At 35.8% G+C, this 6028-nt stretch overlaps 1 protein-coding gene across 1 annotated transcript in view; it reads right to left on the bottom strand.

Moving 5' to 3' along the window:
• Positions 1 to 6028, bottom strand: part of LOC107748107 (bifunctional heparan sulfate N-deacetylase/N-sulfotransferase 1-like) — a 130843-nt gene that overhangs the window by 82333 nt on the left and 42482 nt on the right. The window contains exon 2 of the mRNA XM_016562766.1: positions 5526 to 5627. The gene's annotated coding sequence lies outside the window, so the exon portion shown is untranslated. The remainder of the gene's footprint in view (positions 1 to 5525; positions 5628 to 6028) is intronic.

Raw genomic sequence — 6028 nt, 5'->3', positions numbered from 1 at the left:
AAAATAGCTCACTTGTCATGGTGTTATTTAACTATATCATGTTATGAATAAACTAAACATTTTGAATTTTTACCTCAGTGTGTTTCTTCTGAGTTTATGTGTGCCGTTTACGCTCATTTGTTCTGAAGTCTGAGACAAACAGAGTGAGCCTCAGCGCGAGCTTGTATTCTGTATTCTGCTAACTTTTACTTCAACTCTCTCTGATGACGCAGTAATTTACCGCGGGGAAGAAAACATCTTCGGTCTGTCCAATGATTGTAAACAGTCATTAGATCCGTCAGACTGAAGATATTTTAGCGGTAATGAGACCAAAAATATTTAAGACCCATCGAAATCCGAATTTAAGACATTTTAAGACTTTTTAAGGCCTTATATTAGGAAAACGTTATTTAAGACATTTTAAGACTATTTAAGGACCCGTGGACACCCTATAAAGAGTCATCCTTTTCATGAGCACTTGACTGTATCTTGTTGATGCACTAATACTATACATACACACACTACTGTTAAGTCTGCCATTTTTTAATGTCTGTTTTCGAAAGATTTCTCTTCTGCTCACCAAGGCTGCATTTATTTGATCTAAATACAGTAAAACAGTAATACTGTGAAATATTATTACAACTTAAAATAACTTTTTTCTTCTGTATGATTATATTTTAAAATGTAATTTATTCCAGTGATTGCAAAGATGATTTTTCATCATCATTACTCCAGTCTTCAGTGTCACATGATCCTTCAGAAATCATTCTAATATGCTGATTTGGTGCTCAAATAACATTTCTTATTATTATCAATGCTGAATTTTTTTTATTTAAATTTAGAATTCAATGTGTTTTTGCTGCATAAAAGTATTAATTTGTTTAAAATATTTTATATATTTCTATACTATGCACTAATTCTATAAAAGCTATCCTCTTCTATAATTCTTACGTTCAGCTCTATTCTAGCCTGTACACTTTTGAACAATTATGACACTTCTTTGCTACAACCTCAAGATAAATCACTTGTTGTATTCCTCACTTGGTATAAAAACGTCTGCTAAATGAAAAAAAAAGATGCAAATGTCAATTCAAATAATATTTTTTTTCCATTATTGTATTTTTTAAACTTGCCAAACAGGTGTGTAATAGTGTACACAAAGCAGACACAAATGAAGTCAGTGTTTCACGTCAAGCAAGTCGAGCTCCAGCTAAGGATCAAATGTTTAGTCACAGGTCAGAAAAGACCTGAATTGATTCACGATCACAAGTTTTCATTGGGTAAAATTAGGTTCCACAAAGGAAGAAAATCTCCAGACCTTGCCAAGCCATTCCAGAGTCATTTCACATTGAGTCAAAGTCAAGTCACTACTTTGTATCTGGCATAGACCAAGGCTGCAGTTCCCAAACGTGTTGTAAGCCTTAGTAGATAGATCATAGAGACCATTGGTTAGGCTTATGAAGGCTTTTAGGAAACGCAGCCTAGATTCTAATGCATGTGTGTAAACAGCAAAACATATTAGAAAGGATTTTTTTGCATTCTAAAACTGAAATCTGCTCACCTGACCTACATCTCACAATTTGTATTCATTTTTTCTTTTATGTTAGATAAGACAGGTGTGATGTCAACTCATCACTGAGAGCACAGGCAAGGTTAATAAACATGTTAATTCATGCAAATTATGGAGGAAGTACACCAGTGCCACCGTTGGTATGTGAGCACTAACAGCTTCACTCTAAAAAATAATGTGTTAGTTCCACAAAAAAATGAACACAGTTTGCATCAATTTTTTGAGTTATGACAACTTCTAATTAAATTATGTTCAATCAACAAACTACACTGAGTTAGAAGAACTTAATTTGTAACAAAACACATTTTTAAGTTGATTAAGTTGCTCTAACTAATAGATTTGTGGGCCTGGAACTAATTCATATGATTTTTTTTTTTCAGTTCAAATCCACAGTAGGGTTGTGACGGTGAGGAAATTTTCCCACCGGTTAATCGACGTGTGACAACATAAAAGGCGAGTGCATTTTACTTTCACTTTGAAATAGCGGCAATTCGGCGTAAAGCAATTGTTCGTTTTTAGTTTGTTTGAATTTTCCCTCTTTTCCTCGCTTTCCATCCCTTTTAAATAGCTTAAAAGCGCCCTAATGAAGCCCTAATGTAAAGTGTGACCGAACAACAAAGATAAACGACGGTGGGGGTCGGTGACGCGGTGGGCAAGTTACGTAACCGGTGTTGCAGCTTAACACCGGTATCACCGTCAACACCATCTATCGCGGCAAGCCTAATCCACAGCTATCATAGCACACGCTAAATGTAACTTATCTAGCATGTATATTTAATGAACAAGTAAGATGTTACTTGTCACTGGCATTATTGCTAATAGGGTCAATGTAGTATTTACCTTCAATTGGTCTACTCTTCACTTCAGCACAATGGCAACCACAAAAACTTCAACATAACACAAAATCTTTTAAATGTTATATTAAACACTAACACTCCCTTCACTAAAAAAAACACATACAATAACACATTATAACACAAATAACAGTCATTTACTCTCCTTATCCAGTCCTTCGCAAAGCATGCTGGGAACTAGAAATCCACAACCCAATTTCCAAAGTTAACAAGACAATTGTATTGAGTTACTACAACTTAATTAAATTAATTTTTTAAAGAAATTAAATTAACGCAGAAATTTTAGTTTAAATTTCGCACAATATTAAGTTAATGGAATTATCAACATTATTAGGCCAACTGAACTCAACAAAATAATGTTTGCAACTTAAAAGGTTTAATTCAATTATTAAATTAGAATTTTTTACTTGCAACTATGCATTTTTTTTAAGTTGTGGTAACAGGTCCTGTGAATCATTTTTTTGTGTTATTATATTAGTTTTTATTATACGTTGACATGTATGTCCCTATAATATATGTCAAATTATCTATAACAGTCATACTACCGTTTTAATTTTGTTATGAACTGAATGGGACACAAAATGCTTTAAAACAAGGGCAAAGCTCCTCATCTAAACCACACAGCACAGTCAGTTGTTTTTCAGGGTCTCTGCAGGTTTTATGATGGTAAATTTAAGACTTTAAGACCAAGTAAAGAAAATTTAAGGACCAAATTGAACGGAACAATACATCAATATGTTCTCTAAATGTAAATATCAAAACAGAGAAATGTGCAGAGACAAATATAAGTAAGCCATTTGTACACACTTTAACATTGGCTGAACCAATGGCGTTTCCTCGAGGGCGGGGCTATATTGTTGATCGACTAATGAAAGGCGGGTATGTGTTCAGGAAAACTGTTGAAAAACCGTTCACACTTTACATTTTAAATGAAAGCCAATGAAAGTAGATAAAATCACACTTTTTATTAATGAGAGGAAATAACACGTCTGTGCTTCATGAAACTTAGACAAGCTCATGTTTGCCCATCTCTACAGATCTAGAGCGATTCCTTTTTCACCTATTAATAATTCACTTCTGCCGATGGCTCTCAATTATTTATGAAAGTTTATAATTCATCTTCCACCTTCACTTCCATAAGGTGAAAAACAAGAGAGGAGTTGATGTAAAGATCAATGCTGCCCGTGAGCATCACATCACCATCAGGCCCTAAGTAGCTGTATGAGACATGTATGTGCAGGTACGTTACATAAATATCTGAAAATGTTTAGCAGTGACAATTTGAGGCATTTTAACCTAAATGACCAAATACAGCTCGCAGCAAAACAACAGATTGGCAGAATTTCAATTTGTTAAGGTTTGCCAAGGTTTCATTTTTCATGCATTCCCACAGGCAGGAATGTGAGCCGCGTGAGGGATACAGTCGGGCTCTTCTCCAAATCTTTGGCTGATCAGAAACACTGGAACCTGCCATCAGGGTGACTCATGTGCCTTTCTGCCTCTCTTTGAATGCAGAAGGGAAATGCTTCATACATGATGCTTCAAACCCTGTCGAATCTCGATTCCAAAGATGAACTTTAATATAGGCCTCTACAGAATTCCCCTTAAAGACCTACTAACAAAACACAGACAGAATGCGGCAATTTGCCATTTTTTTATTAATAGAACAATAGAGCGTGGCCAGGAAATCATACCTGCAAACTAAAGTCCCTGATATACTTCCAGCGAAGTCAAAGAAAGGACTGGTGTGCCGTCATTTCAAACAAAATCTGGCCAAACTGAAGTTTGTTTGGAGTTTGTTTCATTAGTTCGAAGCAGTTCACCAAAGCTAACTTTCCAGTTTGTGCTGGCCGGTAAAAAATCACTTGAATGTTTAAATTGGCAAAACTTAAGAAATGCATGCAAATGATAAACTTTCACTCTATGATGATTTCACTTTTCAACTAATCCGCGAATCACATGCATGTTGAATCGTAGGGCCTGGTCTGTACGCATCACATATCAACTGCGATCCGTTTCACCCCTATTTTGGACCCCACTGAGTTTCATTATATTAAGAGTTCATTTGCAAAAACCGATAAACGCCACTTTAAAAAAAAAGAGCTTATTGTCGTGCATTATTCTCCACATATAGCACGATCTGAACCCTAAACACGTTTTGTCAAAAAAGCCGGTTTTGTCCACTTTCAAGGCATCGTGAGTTCACGTTTTACTGCAGTAGCCGACAAGCGCCCTTGCTGTTTTTGAACAGAAGCCGATAAGTCTAAAAGTGATCGAGGATGGATAATTTCGACAAACTTGATGAACCGGTGATATCTTCTTCAGGGCGAAAAAGGGAAATAAAAGCGGAAACATTTTCATGGAACCTTGCAAAAGCAGCACGTTACAATGGTGAGGGAAAAGCTGCGTGTATTGCGTGTAATCACATCCATACAGTTTATGATCACAACAACAACAACGTTTGTCAGGCATCTACATCGTCACCTGAGGAGATTTACAAAGATTAAACGAGTGTTTTTTTTAACTCTAAAACATGAAATGTGGAGTTATCTACTTTTGCCAAAAAACGACTGTTGGGAGTTATCTGCTTTTCGTATAAAACAAACTTTTAATATGTAAAAAAAACATCCTTTCAATGAACATTAATTTGGTAAATTACCTGTATTTGTTTAAGTTATTATTACTTAATCAAAACAACCCAACTGCAGTTTGATTGATATTACTTAGAATGCGCAATAAAAAAAAAACCTGATTTCAGTTATCGATTTTTGCAAATTAACTGTTCATATGAAGAAAATCAGTCGTTCAGATTTAAAACAACATAACATTTAGTGAATATTTTTTTCTCTTTTAGGTAAAACAAAAATTACACACTGCCCCTATAAGTCGCAAATTAGGCATGGGAAAATGACTATATGTGACTATGGCAACCATCTGACCACTATAGGTCAATATATAATATATATAATATTATATATATATAAATATATAAATTTTGTTTACTCAGTGTTCTGTCCTTTGACAGACATGCAGCTGGTGCAAGCACATTACAAGAAACAGCAAAGCCACACAACAACGTTCCAACTGGTAAAGCAATAAACCCTGACCGGCTCCCATCCTACCTCTGGTTGGCAGTGTGGTCCTTCCACAATCTCATCAAAAGTGGCTCTGCTCGCCTGAGCACAGGATCCACAGGTGAGTCTTCCGAGACGCTGCAGGCATTCCTGAGAAACAAATCAGAGCACATCGATTAATAAAGCAATAACAGGAGCAAGCAGGGGAGAATATAAGGCACACACTGGTGGGTTACAGACAGATTACCACCCAGGTTTTCCGCAGAAAAACAGGCCTGGCTAGGATTCATTCACTTAAAGTGGCTGGATGGATTTAAAGTGTATTAAATAGGGGTGTAATGGTACACAAAAATGACATTTCTGTATACATCTGAGTTTTGAAATTACAGATCGCTATGTTTACGGTACAGCAGGGAAAAACACCATAAAATTCCTTTCTTATTAAGCAGTAGTTTACTGACTAAACAATGGCTCTGTCTTCAAATATAAAACAGTCTAGAGGGACATCTATCACCGTTGCACTCGCGTCTCGCACAAAAGAGCGGCATGTT

The sequence above is a fragment of the Sinocyclocheilus rhinocerous genome, unplaced genomic scaffold (assembly GCF_001515625.1).
Source record: "Sinocyclocheilus rhinocerous isolate Xijiao unplaced genomic scaffold, SAMN03320098_v1.1 scaffold2335, whole genome shotgun sequence".
In the NCBI taxonomy this organism is placed as follows: domain Eukaryota; kingdom Metazoa; phylum Chordata; class Actinopteri; order Cypriniformes; family Cyprinidae; genus Sinocyclocheilus; species Sinocyclocheilus rhinocerous.
Note: the sequence above shows the minus strand (reverse complement) of the source record. Positions and strands in the feature narration are given on the sequence as shown.